This window comes from Bombus huntii, chromosome 2, assembly GCF_024542735.1.
Source record: "Bombus huntii isolate Logan2020A chromosome 2, iyBomHunt1.1, whole genome shotgun sequence".
Taxonomy (NCBI): domain Eukaryota; kingdom Metazoa; phylum Arthropoda; class Insecta; order Hymenoptera; family Apidae; genus Bombus; species Bombus huntii.
This window is the reverse complement of record NC_066239.1, coordinates 10,053,917-10,074,326: the sequence shown is the minus strand read 5'-3', so window position 1 is coordinate 10,074,326 and position 20,410 is coordinate 10,053,917. Positions and strand designations below refer to the sequence as shown.

General features: G+C 37.7%; 1 protein-coding gene across 1 annotated transcript in view; it reads left to right on the top strand.

Moving 5' to 3' along the window:
- Positions 1-279: 279 nt before the first annotated feature.
- The window catches only part of LOC126878065 (semaphorin-2A), a 557,194-nt gene continuing 537,063 nt past the window's right edge, over positions 280-20,410 (top strand). Inside the window, exon 1 of the mRNA XM_050640491.1 lies at positions 280-1,021. The gene's annotated coding sequence lies outside the window, so the exon portion shown is untranslated. The remainder of the gene's footprint in view (positions 1,022-20,410) is intronic.

Genomic DNA, 20,410 nt, shown 5'->3' with positions numbered 1-20,410 from the left:
ATTTCACAACGCAATTTCACTGTCACACTCTGTAATACGATTTCAAATTGCGATTTCATTGTTATGTTTATGATATTACTTAATACTTAATTACATAATACGATACGGATTAATCCCGTGCACACGATTGCCATATTTGACAATTACGTTGTCTCATTAGGCGTATCGAGATATCGAGATCCTCGTCTCCCACCCGTTATGTGAAGCTTTCCTTTACGGTTTGTTTATGTCGCATGCGCACTATTTGCCTCAAGAGCAGCAGACGCTTGGTCACTCTTCCAGTCGTCGGGAAGCGTGCGGATGTTTTACATCTCTTGTGACTTGTTCGTGAAATTTGCCTCGAAACGAATATCAACAGTATTGAATTGCGTATGTTATCGTTGTCGTATTGATTCCTAGCCATCGTTTACCGGGAGAAAAGTGTGTCGTCGTTCGTATCGTGCGAAGTTTTCGGTGAATCAAACAACTCTCGTTTTGGCGCGAATACCGCGGGTAACCTCACAATCGAACGCCAATTGTTTCAGCGCTAGTGAATTGAAAAGACGCAGAAATACGTGAAATGTGTTATTCTCGTACGAATGTGATCAAAAATGTGGCGAAATATTTGATTAATGCGTTACGAATGTAGAGGTATCGCTTTTACATGTGTTTCCATTTAATATGGTCAATAATTGATAATACAATAAAAGTGCGAAGATTGACAATTTCTATGTAGATTGAAAGGTTATCGTTTTCAAATAATCGAAATAGATATTTATGGAATAATTCGTATATAGTAGTTTTTCGGTGTGAATGATGTATTATTAATTTATGAAAAATAGGTCATTATATCGGACCACGAGGATATTTGTTATGTTAGCTAAAGAAACTCGTTGACTCGAATTCGATAATATCTAGAAACGTGTGTGAATTGATGAAACTTTGCGTGTAATGCCAAACTACGACGGAAACTTCAGAGATTAGTACAACGTGAAAGGATTACAAGGATCGTTGTGTCGGAGCACTGTTCAACGCGTCAGTGGTAAGTCGTATTATGTTAAAATGTCTATTTATTTAACTAAAGAAAGGTATAAAATTGTTTGTCTTGCTAGTTTAGTATATTTAACAGGATATATCGAAGATTTCCGTTTGTATGTAATTCCATTGACTTGTATCACGTTTTGTGTTTACGTTTTCTGTTTGTGTTTTCTTTTGTGTATCGGCAGGTTTTTAAGCACAAACGACTTTGTAATAAAGCACTTTCGATATACATACGTATGTATAAAACGTTCTTATTCATATACACAGGTATTCTTAATGGCATATTTTTAATTAACGAAAATCAAAGAATCGATATTTTATCGAAAAATATTGACCACGCGTGTAGATAATATTCTACTATTCGACAAAACTGAAAAAAATTGTTATTCGGAAATTTCTCTGATCACGTCGAAGCAAACGTTTCAAACGAAATGTTCGTCCGTTTCATATCGCATTTACACTTAATGGATTTTCAATACCACGTGAAAGCGCATCGCGAGTAAACGCCACTATTCCTCTTTATTCGTTTCTTCATAATTATCTCTTCAATTAATTAAACGCACGCAATTTCATAAAATGTATATATGTATGTGTATACCTTTTTTCGTGAGGATATTAACGTGTCTACCGCGCACAAAGCATTTGTTTTTCAGCGACATGCGGAGCCATTTTATTTTTTTTCATACCTTCGGGTCATGTAGGTAGCGTTATTATCGTAGCTCAGCATAGGGGGGCCGGCTAATTGAAATTCGGATAATGGACGAATCGATGAACGCTACCGTTGCTTCGGGCGAGAACGTCGTTTTTGTCGACATCGTTACGCGGAATTTAATTTTCATGCCTCGCTAATGTTACCACGACATTCTGTGCACATCGGCCTGCCATGGTGTTTCTATCGGTCCGTCTGAAGGGTGTTTCGTGAATCACGCCCAGGTTCCTTCGCGTTACCTCAATTTCGCCAAATATCCACGGTAATTATTAGATTTTAGCGGTAATGACTTTTCATTGACAGTGATTGGCCGTTCACTAGGTGAGGTTAATTGATTCATTAAACGGGTAAGGTCGTCCCTGAAATCCTGAGGGATCGATGGCTTGCAGAGGTCTCGTTAGCGTTCTTAGCTTGTTTAGGTGCTGTGAATCTAAGTCAAGTTCACGGATAACAATATTTATATACGTTCAATGTATACCAAGAGAAACTTTCTATCTAAGGGCAATCTTATTTATTAAAGGCCAGAATAGGGGTATTTTGGTTGGTTATTTTATCTTTATTGGTCGAATAAAAAGGTATTGATACAGTGAATAGAATTTACGGCTTTGCATGCAGAAAATCTCTAAATCTGTAGATAATACGATAACTATAATTACGTAATACCATGAGTTGGTATATTTAACCGCGTTCAATGTTGTATTTACACAAATAACAAGAGCAGATTAAAATTATCGCTACTATATTCTGTATGCTGCAAAATTACTGCTCATGTTGTAGATGCTTGCTCACGTTGTAGATATTTCGAACGAAGAGCAATACCAATAACATCAGTTTATTAATTAAATTGATAATCTGAATAATATTGTGTAACTGTATGACCAACAATTATTACGTAATAATATAATACAAATTCCTCGCTCTTTGTTATACATCACTTTTTTTACTTCAATTATGATTTCAAAATAATATGTTATAAAGCACATATACATATATACCACGAAGGAACTTCACGATTTATTATACTACGTATTTCGAAACGAAACTTTTCGTATTAAGCAAGTTGCTTCTAATACATCAGTATAAATACTCCGATCAGTTGCATCGCTACTACACGACTATACATTGTGAAAACTGATACTCCGACAGAGTTTCTACCGGAGAAAAGCTTAGGTGTGTCGTGCATAAATCACCAGACAGTTTCCACTTAGATTCTACAATTTGGTTTTGTCCAGCAGCGGTGGCGGCGGCGTACGGTATTAACGATAGCTACACGATTAATTTCCAGGGTCGTGCTCGTGTGACACTCGAAATTCGCATACGCAAGCAACGTTTGCCAGTAGGGGCATGAGGGGGAGGGAGAGGGTGAGGGTCGATTTTGCAACAACGACTCAGCGCGTTTAGCGTCTTCCCGCGTGCCGGTGTAATAAAGAGCTTCATAATTTAAAGTGACCTGTCTAGATAGGGACTTATAAATTGTTTCGGCTGGCAGGGTGGTCAGCATTATCGCGTCATCGGAATTACGAATGCTAGCAGGCTTCCCGAACCTACTTTTGCCTCCACCTCCTCCTATATACACCCTTCGTGGAGTATGGCATCTTTATTGTTTTCCACGTAGTTATGGTATCATCCCTCGTGCGTGCATGGTATTCGAATGGAGGTCCGGATTCATTGCGAGGACCCGTTGGCTGTATTTCGAGTGAAACGTTGCGCGAGATAGCCATTTCAATAGATACTCCGTGCACCGCATACCGGTAATTAGAAGCAAATATTCATACGAGATGGGAGTTCATGAATAACAACTTTTGCTGGAAAACTATCGGTGATCGATTTTAAGATTATATTTGCCAATGGGAGTATCGGCGATGTTCTAAATTTGACGATTTATAGAAATCGAATTATTTTCAGAATAGTTTGGTGGAATTAATTTCAGAAGAATGACTTGTGCAAGAGCGTTCATTTAATAGATCTAATGTATTTCTGGTATAACATAATAAGATTATTTCATCCAGTTTAGGTTCTTGGAAATTTGGAAATACGTAAATGTAAAATGAAGCGGAACAGTGACGTGTTTGAAGGCTCGTTAAATCTCTTACGTCTTTTGATTTTGAAATAAATTTATTTTAATACAAAATGTAAACCGTTGGCTCTTATTTGAGTTATTACCGGGTAACATGAATATTCGATCCAAGTTGTGTTACATTAAACTACATTTGCACGAAATTTAAGTAGGTAGTTATAGTTTAGCGGATGAGAGGTATTATTATTCAAAATATATTGTATAGAATATACGTTTTCGCGAAATATTTAAACATCGATTGATGGATAGGTTATATACATGCATATTACATTCTTCATTCTAGAACCTTTAGTCCAGAGATGTGTTGCCTTATCCTATTCAAAAATTCATCCTGATAGTCAACCGACCGTTCTGTCAGAATTCAAATCGAAGGGATGATCGAGTTTTTAAATATGCATCGATCGTTCCGCCGTTTGGAGAGTTTTGGCGGAAGCAAAACGCGTCATATCGTAGACATCTTACGTTAGTAGTAAGCGATAAATTTTTCAGAGTTTTACGAGGCAGCAAGGAAGTATACGCGATTCATACAAGAGAAGCCGTTTATACGCAAGGAAAACACCTTAGGATACAAGATATATCGATGCACCTTTCGTGCGAATTGATGTATCTTCTTCCTTCCTCACTATGTTTTCACTATTCTTTTTCACTTCTGTCTCTTTTTGTACCTTTTCAACTTTCGATACAGCTGTTTTCTCACTGTACGAAATTCACGGACTTATTTGATCGCTTACTTTCCTTTTGACGAAAATGTTCCTTTGAAGTGCGAAAATTTGTCTTCACCGTTACACAGAGGAAGATGCTACGCGACTATAATTCCGTTACTAACCTCTCTGCTTTCATGAACATTTCTCGCACACCTATACACCCAGATACAGGCCATCGTGGAATAGAACAAACCCGACAAGCAGAAGATTTTAATACTTTCTTCTTCTTTTTCCGCCAACCATTTTTGTCAACAAAATTTTCCAGCTTTTTCACGTCTAGGTTAAGAGTTTTCTATCTACAGTTACCAAAACGCGAAACTCCAGTCAAGGATCGCCTACTTTCGAAGGTTTACCGTTTTCTTCGATACAGAGATACAACGAAGAAGCAGGACTCCGAGCTCGTACGGCTTTTTCGTGTTTGCGAGTGTCTGCTGGAAGGGAAACGAGTTCCGCGAACTTAGGCGGAGAGGGATGCTTCAGTTTCCGCGTTGCGAAAAGTTCCTCGATCCCCGAGAGGTCCGGGAATCTGCGTTCTTAGCCCGAGACGTTTCCATTGAAAGCTTTCTTTTCGGGTCGCACCTGACGGATCGACTTATCGCAAGTTTCGCCGTTCCTTCTCCGTTCAATGCGGACGGAGGGATAAAATGGGTGGGCGCGAATGGGTTCGAGCGGGGGAAAAAAGGCAACGGGGTCTCGTGGAATACGAATTCTCCCGAATAAGAATAGGATCTGGATACTCAAGGTCGACAAGCAGCTAAGGGCGAGAAATAAAGTTAGTTAGAAACCGGCGAGAAGTAGCGAAATATTCCGGTGAGATTGGAAGAATTCCAGGAATACGGAAAAGCCACGAGACTTCCACTACCGTCGGTGAATAGATTAAAGATTAAAGAAGAGCTGCGAAGAGGATTTCGAGGTTTTATTAAATATTCAACTACTCCTGCGTTTATAACATAGATATTGGTTATAGAAAAACTGGAGGAAAAGTCTGTTATCTACGAACTTGCTGCCAGTCCTTTAGAAAATTGAAATTTAAGCTGCTCCTGTTGAAAGGCTTGAAAAAAGCTACAGTCGCTACCTTCACCACGTTATTAATTGTACGTATTCGATAATACGTAATATGTCTACGTTAAAGATAACAAATTCTGCGAAATGTCGAATTTCCCAATATTTGAAGTAGAATTATTGATAGCCGTGTAAAAGTAAATTTAAGTTTGTTTTATTCAAGCACTTGATCGAGGTTGCATTTTAGAGCATACACATAATGCTAAAATGGAACACGGGTTAATATAATGTAAAATTGGTTAATTGAGTAACATTGTTTAATTTTGAAAGTGATATTGGCGAATCATCATGGCAAACATTTCAACAGGTTATCTTCAGGGATACCGACAGATTTAATGTACCTGCAGGAGATTAAAAAATTTCCATGTAATTTACTATCTTCGTGTAACGAGGATATAAACAAAAGAAATAAAAAAATTCACGTCATAAATAATCATATCTTATAATTGCGAGTTCACTGTGCTGCAAACCAGTTCTTCGTTTCATATTTTATAGATACGAAATTCCATATAATTTGTTCCATTTCATGAAATTTCAGACTTCATTTTCAGAATGTGTCCAGCGAATGTACCATCCAAGAATATTGACACGAAGGATGTTCGCATTGAGCTTTTCGTAACACGCGTGGAGACCTCAAAGGTCTCGGTAAAGGACCCTACACGTAACCTTACTCCTGTCGTAAAAATGCAAAGCGTTCCATGCGAATAAAAAGCTTCCCCCGATCGGTGCGAAGCTCATGAAACTTTCAGAAGAAGCGACTATAGCGCCGCCAGGAGCATTGCGTACAGAATGCGTTCACGATGTATACCTTCTTCTCTCGCCATTTTTTCCTTTCTTCTCTTCCATTTCGTATCCGGCCGGAAGCGCGGGGTTTCCGCTGCAATGCGTTACGTGACTGCGTTTGTACTTTCCCAACCGACGATTTCACCCGAGTAGCTTTGCACTTCCTTGTGGCATTTCCTTTGAGAACTTAATTCTCCTTCACCGTGAGCTTTACCCTCGGAACCTTCGTTTAATAAATGATCGATTGTATTCAACAGGGAAAGTAAGTATGTAAAGATCTGCGAGACATTTTTCTTTGTTGGAACTTCGTTTCACGTTTAAACGTGGCGTGGTATTATTTTTAAATAATTCATAAGGCACTGTTTACCGTTCTTCTTTCATTAAGACTTATCGCTGAAAAAAATAGAAAATAATATTGTAAGTAATAAAGTAATTTCGTAAGAGATAATTATTCTTGTGGAGAAAGGGGAAATAGAAAATAGAGATTCATCTTAGTTAACACCAATTTCAGATAGATAATGCGAAGTATTTTTTTTTATGGACTTCTTCTTCTTCTAACAAAATCTCTTTTCTCGGCGTTAGATAGATACGAGTGATTTAACACCATTTCTTTTCCATTTGCTTGGCTGATTTCTTATTTTCTTGAGACGAAGAAGAGTTATTCCGAGAATATGGATCACCGACATTAACTCTATTTCTTGAGATTCGTAAATCTCAGTCTATTATACAATAAATCTTATTTCGCCGAAAGAATGGCTATATTCTTCAATTTCTTGCATCGAATTCAAGAAGCTCTGGACAAATGAAAAAGAACGCGTACTATGACAGAAATTGTAGCAGAAAGAAGAAGTTTCATTTCGATTGAAATATAAATTTCATCGGTCAATACAATTATTTAATGAAATATTTTTCCAATATTTTAAGTATCTCTTGACTCTACTAATTTAGTTTTTACCCTCTTTTAACGCTTCTCTGAACATCCGTACTTCTCCTTACAATTTTCTCCGATAGATTTGATCAAAGACATCCAGAAAGAGTTCTTCGCGTACAGTTGCTAGAAGCTCTCTTACCTCTTTTCAAAACTCTTCCAGCTAAAAAATGTAAAGAAAGGATACCTAAACACGAGGGGAATGATGATAATGGACATTATGTGTACTATTTTAACTTGTTCTTCTTTGTACCTATTTTCTTTACTATTTTAAGATTAAAGTACCTCCCTCATTTTGAATCTGTACATTCTTTCGTTATTATAAAACTTTTGAACAATTTAATTACTGTTATTTACGGTAGTGTACGTGTGATACTTTATTTTGACTTCTCTCTCCTTTACATTTCTCTTGAGTTTTTCGACTTCTTCTAGCTTCTTTTTTCCTCCCCACGAAAAGAAACCTACCCCTGTACCTTGTAATCCACAAGGCAGAGATCTGCTTTTCTCGTTCGACGGATCTCCGAACGAGTTTCTTTTATTTCGTCGGTACTGTTACCGGAAATCACGATGCACGTGGACCGCCTTTCACAACGAGAAACGTGCCAGCCTTACCCTCCATGTTTGACAATTCGTCAGAGAAAGGGAGGGGTATACATCCGATAGTAACAGAGAGCTTGCGTGCTAAATTCTTTCTTTTTGGTCGTTTCTTTCCTTCTTGTTACAGCTTGCCTCCGGATGACGAGGTTTCGTGACAGAGCGCTACGTGATGGTCTCTATACTCGTTTATTCGACCTAGCCGATCTTTCTGTTTCCTTATATCGCGAGGATACCGACGGAAACGCCAATGAGAAAGAACGAGCCCGATCAGAAATTGTTCCTTTAACTTCAGCCAATACGTGTTGTATTTTCGGTGAACCGACAGTTACAGTAATTGAAACTGTACGATACGAAGGCTACTAAATTACTCGAAGGCGTTCCGCTAATTTCATTCTTTTGCTCTGAAATCTGTCCATTTTTCACGAACTTGAGGTTGAAACATAAATCTGGATAAACTTGGCGATATATTCATCGAGATATCTGCTTTTAATATTATAGCTGTAATAATATTGTATTTGAAATTGTTCCTTAATATCTTTATGTAGATTATTGCAAATTATTTTGTTGCAAATGTCTGAGCCTAATTTAAAAGAAATACTGTCAGTATATATACACATGTTAATTGCAAAAGACCAAGCATTCATGATACATGTAATCGACAATGAACTTAATGACTTTAATTTTCTATTCGTCTTCCAAATCCATTAAAGCAAAAAGGCACGTCCTTTATTTCCCACCAATAAAAAACTTCCTATGTGTAAATAAATGGAATGTGATTGAGGGACAATTTCATTGTGGAGCAACAATTTCTTTTGAAGCTGGAATGGCCCACCGGTGGGGCTGAACGGGCCGATGCGTGGAGCTAAGGCAGTTAAGATGTTATCGTATTTCGCTGTGGCTAACTCAAGGGAATATCCTCCAGTTCCCTTCTCGTCCTGTTTCCTTTCCCGTTTCTCTTAGTCCCGGCGAGCCGGTGCAGCCCCCACGAGCCGGCCAGTCCGATTCTTATCGATTTTGGCCTCGCCACCTCCAATCGCGATAGAGTTTCGCCTTTCTTTTCGCTTTGATACCCGTTTTCTTCCATTGCTTCCCAAATCGCACTGAATCTTCTTAATGGGCCGCTGTACTACGCATTAATGTCAGATGCATTGGTTTCCAAGTTTGACCTGGTTTCTGAAATATCGATGTCATCATTCAGAGTGTTTCACGATTCCTCGACGTCAAAAGTTATGGGGTTCTTCGCCGTGATTTATCGTTGCATAAGTTCGTATAATTATTCCATTATTCAAATATGAATATTGTAATTTCTTTGCTATTTTTTCTTCATAACGAAAACTGTTTATTCGTTCGTTTGCTAAAGTTTGGCAATGATTGATAGCTAACGATCGTTTGACAGTGCCTTTAGCTAGTACCTTTCTTTATCGAATTTAATAATCGATTGTTAGTATCCAATCCATGTCTGGCACACCAAAACAAAAAGAGCATTACATTTACGTGGCGCACAGGGGACCTCTGCTATCTCGATGGCCCAAGACCTTTATCTTCGATCTTGCAAAGGCTCCACGGATTGATCTTTCACTCCGTGCTATTGTTATGTCTTTCGAATCTCCTTGATAGCCGAAGGGCGGATATAGCGCTTAATACAGCGATCATTACTTTTAGCTTCTTCCGAGTTTCCTTAAGATCTTCGCGGATATGGAGACTAATAGCTTTCCCGGATCGCTATAACTCCGGATTAAAACGGTGATTCCAGACGATCAGAATCGCGCCGATCGAAAGCTACACCCTTTAAAACTACACCCTTTGTCTTATCTTTCTATTTTTTATAGAAGACTTTCCTACGTATAATCTCGAGACGGTTTAATTCCCGTCAATCTTCTTCTTTCGTTTAGGTTTCGATAGATTTTGGTATAGAAGATTTAATGGCCAAATTTGATCAAAGACAACTATGGCCTGTCATTTGAATCATAAATCCGCACCCTCCGACGAGAATTTCGTTTTATCACCGAAGAAAATGGATGTCGCCGATTTAGCTTCCACTCAGCTACACATTTTTCTTACTTTTTCCGGTGTACGTATATTCGTATTTCTAGACTTAAATTTTACGGTCTTATTCCTTATACGATAGTTTTTCTACGACTTTTATTGCAGAAGATATTGTATTCGTAATATAGTGTATAAATAGTATAGTGTATAAATTATTAGACAATACTTTCGGTACTATTATCTGTTGATAAAGATTGTAGCAAAGATAAAGAGAAGCATAAAAGTGTCTATTATTTTTACAGAAATAATTTCTTCTAAATAAGAAATCAAATATTATATAATTAAATAAGAAATCGACGAAAGATCAGTTATTAATCATAGCAAGCATAATATCTTTTCATAATTATATTTGTTTGAGGATTGTTTCAATTATTCTTCGTGTCTAAATAATCTTATACTCACAGCATACTGTGTTCGACATTGCACGAGTTGATTGATCAAATTAACAGCACGAACTTCCTTGTTCATATTAATTCGATGATTATAGAGACAATAGAGACGTAGGAAGACTTACACGCCCCTTCCTTTCTATGTATTTCTACGATGATTTAAGGGCTCAATGTTCATGATCAAAGGGCTTAGAGGGAAATCCTTTGTCTGCCAGCGCATGTGATTAAAGCAGTTCAACGATGTCTCGACATTCAGCCAATATAGCTTCAACTCCCCGTAGAGAATTTTCTAACGGAAAATAACATGGTTTCTCGTTTCCTAAACGCAACTCTGATATCACAACTGACTAGTCGATCAGAGAGGGCTTCTAACCGTCCTATTACGAATGAAAAGCTGTATATTTCTCTGAAACATTGAAACGTTATTGAAAATTCTGAGACTTTTCTATAAGCAGACCGGAGAAATTATTTTGAACCTTAATAAGAGTTACACACGGTTCGCGTTTGCGAGAGGTTTGTGTTTTATAACTTTAGGAGCCTTGGAAATTTATGTGATGGCAAAGGGGAAGTTGAAGTGGCGCGTAGAATTAGCGAATGGCGGGTGTAATTCCCGTGAGCGATTTAAGATGAAGGGAAATGAGTTTCCACCCCTTCGTTATTATTCACATGTAAATAATTAATATAAATTTAGGTTGCGAATATAGACTGCGTATTTCACGTTTATTTGCGTACACATAACTTCTTGGTAATTGGAACCTGGCTGACAGGATATTTCAAATATTAGTTACTTTAGTCAGGGCGAGTAAACTCTGGCAAAATTTGATTTGAACTGAAAAATTGATTATGAATTTGAATATTCAACTGGCGTGTATACGTCGAGTTAATCCTTGATATTCGTAGATATTTTATCTGCACGACTAACAGTCACTAGTTCGCTGACTCACTGGATCGATCTAGTCGTAAGTACAAAATAGGGAGAATGGGAAAGAAAGATATAACGATTAGCGCGCCGTAACCTAACGAGGAAACAATCCAGGAAGTAGAAAGGCGTGGTCAGATAAAATGGCCCCGATCTTCACTTTTACACAGGATTGGGCTTTCTAGTATCACTCGTCGTTCTTAATACCGATTAACACGAACCAACTGTTTGTATCTCTTTTTGTCTTTTTGTGCGACATTACTTTTATTCCTAACTCGACGTTAATCCTCTAAATTAAGACAATTTGTTATAGTCTTCAGACAATTTGTTATAGTTTTTATTTGTCTTTTTCGAAGGATACAAACGTTTATAGTCATTACAAATAGCTTTCACGGTAACCAGTTGTTAAGATATTTGTGACAAATAAAACATGTACAATGCTTGAGAGACAATATCTTTAATTTGAGGAAAATGTAGCTAAAGTTCATCCATGATAGGAAAAATTGCATGCTTGTAAATACTAAAATATCTTACTCATAAAATTTGTACGTAGAAATACGTAATTATAAAGTTTGAAAATTAATACAATTTTGCAAATAAATCCAGATATTATATTGTCTTTGAAAAAAGAAATGCATCTATACCACTGTTTCATTGGGTTTCTCGTTATCATCAAATACATTACAAGCACAGAATGTTATAACTCTGCAAAGGCCAGTAAATCTTCGTTTTAATCGGAACATATTTTCAAGCATTTTCAGTACCTGATCGTTCAACCAAGAATCGATTTGCATGACGTTTTACCATTAGATTTTGTAATTGGAGTTCGATTCAGCTGGAAATATTTTTACATTTACGCGATTCGACGTTAATATGTCGTTGCAATTTCTGTCCCCTTTAAAGAGAGAAGATACAGCCCGGTAGATAGGGAAGATTAACGCAACGTCACAGATAAATCGAGTAAAAAGCGGAAATGAAAGTGCTCCACTTTACAACGAGTTAACAATTTGAGCTTCGTCGTCGCGCGAGGAAATACACTCGTTTAAAAATCTTTGATGCCTCCCGTGAAGGAAGAAGTAGGTCGGTGCTTCGGGGCAAGAACCGAGGAGAATTAAGCTCTCGCCTCCTTTCGCGCCACCATTTTTCTACTCTCTTGGTCGTCCTCCGTTCGTATTCCTGTCTTGAACTCGTGTATACCTACAACATGCCTCGTGGCGTCCATTTTGCAGCAGAGTTTTGAATTTACATCGTCGTCTTCCGCTTTGTTCCCGATTTTAAACCATCGCGTTTATTTTAAATGAAAAATAAAGGGATAACTGACGTTATAATGATAAGATTCGTAAAATTTTATGAAACATCGAAAATTAATTGTTTATGCAAAATGAATGTGATATTTTATTTATATAGATATCGTATTAGATTCAGTGAATTAAAGTTAGTTAAAACATTAGCACAAATTCATAGAAGAAAATGTCTTTGCTCTACTGCATACGCTGCAGAGTGTCGAATATATCTTTATATTCTGTAAAATCGATAAAATGCTTACTTTATGCAGGAAGAAATTCCATGAACTACCGTAGAAATCGTTTTGAACCAAAGTGAGTAAAAGAATTTAATATTTCTCAAATATTAAACGTTAATAATAATCCGTTTATATCAATATTCGTTTGAAACTATTTCTTTAGATTTCTATCCTCATAGCTCACTGCATGTATTTCTATAACCCAGTAAGTTCCACGAACCTGTTTTCTTTTTCTTTTGAAACTGTACCTTTCTCAATAAAATGTTCTTTTCCCTACATTTTTGTGCAACAAGAAATCGATAATGGATTTCATACAATCTTTACTTTTTCCAGTTAAATCACAAACTTGCTGAAATATGACACGCGCATGGAAGTAAAACGACAAAATACATATTTACAGTTTTCTTAAAAAAAACTAGGAAATTTTATATTTTATTCTACGTTATATTTTCTAATCTCAAAATTGAGAAATTACTTATCCAAGAAAGAACACGATTAACTTAGGAACGATTCAACAATTCACAACTTATTCTACAATTTAATATATTTTAGATATTTTAAGCCCACAGGTTTTGTTTCTTATATATGTGGCTTATTTAATCCCAGCAACGAATACGTGTGTTTTACAACGTATAACATTCTAGCTGTTGTCTTTCTGGGGCGCAGTAGCTTCAGTAGCAATGAGATTAACTCGATTTGTCGAACGACGAGGGGTAGATGAAATACAATTCGGTGAGAACGGGCTCGCATGTTTGTAGGTGAATAATTATGGCGTGTTGCGACGAGAGCATCTGCTGCTATCACTTGTAAAAACTGCAGAAAATACACGGATGATTCCTGCGATGTATAATCCTCTGTAGCGTCAATTAGTTCATGGTAAATTTGCGTTAACGGATCGGTAATTAGCAGAGATTTTTTCCTCCCTTAAATAGTACGATTATGCGTGCACGATGAAAATTTAGTCGACGAGATGTCTGTTTTCGTTTTATTCATTTTGCATAGCACTTTATCCCATCATGTAATCGAAGCAAAATTCTCTGACATTTCTTGCATTTTTTTTATGTATTCAGAAAATTTAATCTCGACCGTTTAATACAATTGTCTCTCTGTTTCATCTAGTATATTTAACCTAAATGTATTTCATTTTTGAGGGTCATTGAGTGGAAAAATTTCATAGAAAATTTTCCTTATTTAATACCTCCGAAATGTTAAATCGAGAATCTTTAATTTTTAGTTGTAATTTTTATCGCGACAGTAGTTCCTTTATCCGCAAGAAGAATTCGAAATTAAAATTACATAGCACATGAATAATAATTTTTCGTTATCCATTCTTCTTTCCTTTAACTCAATTGTAAGAAAAAAACTTACAAATATTAATAATTTTCTTACCGACTGTTTTCTTTGTTATTATCTTTTACCTTGTTCAGTGATCACTAAAATGATTCACAATAATATGATCTTTAATTCTCACTTATAATATCTCGCGTTTCTGCTGTGTCTGTGCAGTGAAACACTTATACTACTTAATATCTTACTCTCCACTTAACTTATTATACAAGCTAAAAAGCGTCGTATTTCATGCGTAAAACACTATGTAACGTAATCCATCAGATTAAGACTTCACAGAAATCCTCACTGTTTATGTATATACGTAAAAAATTAATGCAATAAACATAAAAAAAGGAGTGATACCAACGATGTTTTGCAGTTTTCCAAAAGTTGCTGGACTAACAACGGAATCATGTTCCTTACATACTATTCCGGTTGAAGTAACCATGTCAGTGATCAGAGGCGCACAAAGCGCACAAAGCGAGCGTATTTTTCACGCTGACGATGGGAGAAAGTTCCCGTATCGATACGAGAAACGTACCGATTCTTTACACGAATTGCTGTAGCGGCAACACGCCACAGAACTCGTCCGATTCCTTTGTGAAACTGCACAGAAGCTTTTTACTGCATCGAATCAGAATTGTTCATGGTTAATGGAGTATTCTGCTTTGGGGAATGAAAAAGATCGAGTTTCTAACTTTTGCATTTTTTTGTCTTTTAGTTGGAAAACGAACATTTGAAAAATGCTCGAAATCTCGAAAAAGTGCTCTTTCAAATATTTTGACGAGAAAGACTCTTTCTTTCTTTATGTAAAAAAAGATTTATGAATGTCGCGATTCATCTACACTAAAAAAATGTTGGACATTGATCTTACACAACCTTTTGCAAGTGGAGTTTAAATGTATATTCTTTGGTACATTACTCGTTCAAGTTTCACGATGTTTTCATTCTCTCGAAGAGTTATTTCGTTACCAGTCCTGCAAACAGCGATTCTAACGAAACAGTAAGTCCACCAAGCACAACAAGATATTTTCTTTTCGTATTTTTCGTCGGGAATTCAGCGAGAAGGAAGAAACTTTACTCGTCCATGAAAATACACAGAAGAACTGGTCATTACCTGAGAAATAGACGAATACGGCCTAGAAGAAGAGCGCGATAAAGAAAATGAAGGAGACTTCTTTGACCTCGTTAAACGATACGTAAATATATAACCATAAGTCTCGGACTTGTAGGTTGAATTTTTTGAAACTGTTAATTAAAATGTTTTATTAATTGCGAGAAGGGAAAATGGTTGATTCCACGTCTTCTCAACCATAGTGCATAATTTCAGTTAATTTTATTTAGAATGAATATTAGAAGTTATCTCTCAGCAGGCTATACAAAAAATAATCTTGGCTTTTATTGGAAAAGGTATAAACAGATTGTAATAAAAGTGAAGGATTAATTTCACCTCATCTTTCTACATCTGATATTAGCATTGATAATCAAGTTGATTATGCTTTCTGCATACGTGGTTTTAACTAATAAACAACCGAAGTAATCTGCTGATTTCGTTCACTATCGGTATACTACTTCACGTAATACGAAATTCCATAACATATCATTCTCCACACAACCCCCTTCCCCCGTAACATAATGAACGAGCTTCGGCATGTGAGAATTTTTACATCCACTCCATACCACGTTGTAGGTGTGTGTACTTTGAAAAATGGTGGAAGGATGTTCTCCTATAAAAGTTCCGCTTCAACTTTGATGAAAAACTTTCGGTTAGAATGTAGAATCTCGTAAATACTTTAACCGTAATTTATTCGCCACGATGCGATGTTGGGAAGGAGGCAGAAAAAAAAAAGAAGGCGGAAGAGAAGTTGGTTATTAGTTCTTCCTAGAGTAACGGTGCTCGAGATTTTTAGGAAATGAGGTCGATCTATTGACTTTAAATTAAAGCCACTGATCTCGTTATGCCATTCCCTTATTCGATCACATCGGGACTTCCGCGTATATTACGATCGTTGGGCGTTATAGCGTATATTTCATTTCCTTTGAAAGTTGGAAACGATCGACGGCAGGAGTACGTACAGGGCCCCGTCTCCGGATTCGATAAGAAGCCTTGTTGACCCGTCTCGGTTCGGTCGTTCTCGTATTTTTTCCCTCTCGACCGGCTATCGAGAGATAATGCGTCCGCGAATCTATAGATTCAGCGGTGAAGTATAAGCTTCGAAATTGAAGGTAAATTAATGATCGCAGCAGCCGGAGGAGTCGTCCGGCAGTAATTACCGATCCCATTGGGATTCGAGTTCGCGAGGTTCTTAGGGAGACAGCTGAAACGAAAGAGAAACGACTAGGCGGATAGAGAGGAGAAGGAAAACGAAGAGGGCAGACGGTACGGACAGACAGACTTGGAGCAACAGAAAGAGAAAAGGAAAGAGAGCGGTTGAAAGCAAAAGGCTGAGGAAGAGGAGGTGGAAGAAGGAATTTAACCAAACCTCCCTGTAATTTCTCGTTCATCCCTTCGCAAACTTGACGGTGCCTAGGGTTATTCTGAAGGAGTCTCGAGGTGACGGTGGTGGATGAGGGGTAGCGGCAGAGCAAGCAGAAATGGGACGGAAGATAGAAGAGAAAGAGAGAGAGAGAGAGAGAGAGAGAGCGGATGACGAGGTTGCTGTTGGAAGTTCCCTCTTCGAAGGTCGGCGTGCAGTAGGTGAGTTATCGGCGTTACGTTAGACGTCACATGCAGTGCAGACCTGGCAAACCTCCGCTCGAGTGCTCTAGCGCCTTCCTATCTTCGGCAAGTAAGACGCGACGTCAGATGCAAGGCAAACATCTCAATCCTAAGCAGATGAACGCGTGAACAGTACCGGCGAACCTATCGTCATACCCTTGTTCTTGTGTTTCGTCACGTAATGAGCGTTGTAATTCCTAACATTTGTGAACTTTTTGCCTTGCAAGAAAAGGGTTAGAGATTAGGAAAGTCGTACTGGCGTATAGAAAAATATAAGAAAATTCAGAGTATTCGCGATCGTTACGGCTATCTTTTTTTAATTAGAACTACTTCGGTGCGTGAAAACAGCGACAATATATCCACGAAGAGCAGATTCAAGTTTCTGAGAACTGGGAAAAAGTTTCAAAGCCCTATACGAAAGTTTTCTGGGACACGGAGGTTTATAAGCTGAGCAAACATTTGTCAACAACGCCGCATCTTCGTTCAAAAGAGCGGACAAGCACGCAACCAGAGAGCGGAGAAACGAAAAAAAGAAACGATCTAATGATTAATACAGTTGGCTCGCGCGAGTGTCACGTACAATTGTATCCGTCTACCACAGGTAATCGTAGTCGCGAGCGAGACATTTCTGTCGTACGCTGCGGGTAAAGACAAGAAAGAGTGTATCAAGCTACGAAATCCTGAGAAAAACGAGGCTGCATTGTTCTCTATTGACTTCCTGATCGTCGGTGTCCTGTACTCGCACGCTGCGGTACAAGAGAAATGTTCTGTTGCCAGATGAATAACGAAAATGGGCAACCGTTGTAGCGGCAGTTTTTCTTCTGTCGCGGAGAAGAATACGACATTGTCGACCTAACGGTCGGAATATATCAAGAGTCATCTTTTTCGATCATTGAAAACGATAACTGTAGCTCGCCACGTGACATTTCGAGAATCATGATTGTGTTTCGATGACAATCAATGGATTTTTGTTGGTGATTTATCGATGCGCGCGAAATTGAATTTCTCTTTCTCAATCGAAACAATTGTGCGTCTAGCGATGCTGTGAAATTGGATCAGTTGATCCTCAATGATGCTCTGAGCTCGATGACAATTAGCGTCGGTGGTTCACCGATTACGTTTTGGAACTGTTAATTAATATCGATCTCGTGGAACTAATAAGCGAAGATATACCGTATGCGCTATCGATAGAACGGAACACGGAAACTCGTGCAAAATGTTGGGCTTAACGCGATGTGGCGTGACATAGAATAACGATATGCAATCAGTTCAGCGCGACGTTATCTTGTACGTATTACTTTACATTTCTTTCAGTCGATAATACTTAGGAAGTTTCGAGAGAGTTGGTGCAAGGGTATCTTATCCGCGGACAGGACACGATGGTGATTTATATTCGGGAATTAATTACGTGTCAACGTTACCACGGGGTTTAATTAAACGTACGGGGAAGTATAAAAATGAGACATCTACGTCTATTTTTTTCGATTTCGGTCTAACTAAAGCCATTCATATATATAAAAATTAAACGAATGGCATGTGTTTATTAAATCGGACGTTTTGTCAAACGATGTGCCATGATATGTACCTATATACCTTTTTGTCCATTGTTTTATTTGATAACATTTTCATAAACTACCTGGAACGATCATATGTACACGTAACATTCGTAATGGATATTTCATTACATGTATTACTTTTGTCAGTTGTCAAGTTAAACGAGAAACAATGTTGTTGATAGTCGGAGAGAGAATTATAAGGACTTAATAGCACAAATACATATAACCTCGGTATTGCTGGTGATCGATCAAAGTCAAAGGTCGATTGGGAGCTGCCAGTTCTCTCTTCAGGTCGAGAGTAGGTCGAGCCAATGCTTTATTTGTTCCTGTCGATATTGAAAGCTGGTTACTCTGTATCACGATCATCGTCGTATTGGTCTCGCTTCAAGGTTTATCATGTTAATTTCTTTATCACTTGCAAGAAAGCATGTTCCTTTAGAATTTGTTGAACTTGGTTAAGCCCGATGATTTTACCACCAATGACAACGAACATAACACGTAATCCATTATAAGCAGGATAGATATTTCATTGGTCGTTGTAATTCGTTTATACTTCACACGTATCTTACATTACGGGTCCAATCGAACAAATCACGTGGCGTGATTCTGCGTTTATTCGGATTTCGACGATGATGAATACTCGCATTATTCATGTGCAAATTTGTATACGCTGACACGACAGCTCTTATAAATTATTACTTTCAAATGCGATAATATTGTCGTCTGAACATGAAACAATCATCACGATATTGGTGTGTGACGTTAAACACACTGAATTCGTATCTGATTTTGCCCAGCGTACTGTTTTGCATATAAATTCATGAACCTGATAATACAAACGAAGAAAGCATAAGTGAAATCGTAAGCTGAACTGTATTATTCGTGACAAATTTATAAACCCTTTAATATTTACATTATACAGCAAGCTACAGAGCGGGAAGAATTCAGCGGGAGTAATACATTAAAATTCAACGTGGCTTGTTCAATGAATATATGTATCTAACAGAGTATAAAAAGATTTTAATAATAGCGGTCAAAATGATATTTTCAACGAATCTCAATATTCACACTTCATTGTCTTATTTACTTCACAGTGTGTTAAAAATATTAGCAATTCAACTTGAGTCTTTGGAGGAACGCTTTTATTCTCATAGAGAGAAATTTTTAATAATATCCATCAAAATCATTCCGACAAATGAGAGTATACAAACTGCCCTATTTTATCTACTACGTAAATTTGATAAAAACAATAAAAAAAATTCACGAAAGTGGTACTAAATTTACACGTGGATTGTTGGAAGAACGCATTTACTGGCGCATTGTCGTTTTTCTTAGCATTATGGAAATAGGATTACCTAGCCAGGGAATAGGCACAGCTTTTCAATACGTATGGCGGTTTCCTCTTAAGCAGTTTCGATCGATTCTTGCGCCATCGACCATGCAGGAAAATCTTGGACATTATCATGAAGCATCGATCTAAATCGCGTCGAATATTTCGCGATCAAGTGATGTATAATAACACGTAGTCCTCTTCGATAAGCGGAATAAGAGGTTATTCGAGTCAAAGTACATTTATCTTGACTCGGTGTGGTACATCGGCGTATATTTGTGAGGAGACACCTTCAACCCCGTGCTGGCCTGTTTCCGGCTTCGCCTCTTGATGGAATACGTGCGTGGACTGCGTTTCCAGCCACAGTCCCCGGAATTTTGCGATTTTTACGTAAGGACGACGTCCTCGTTTCGGGTTGACGACAAACTTTCCACCTCTCCGACTCGATCAGTGTCACCGTCAAAAATCGAATTTGTCGGATAAAACGTCGTCGTTCGTGACACGTTGCCTGTCGTCCGATCATTCCGCTTTGCCTTGAAATTTGTCAAATCGGAGAAAAGTGAAAGACGAACGTCCGAATGATACTAGAAAATTTTCACCGATTATTCGTCATTATTAAAGTTTTCTTATTCGCATTAGTCGTGATAGTAATTGAATATTAAGTCCGTTCAGTTTCCTCGCAGAAGAACAATATTTCTTTTCGTACAACGATACTATCTT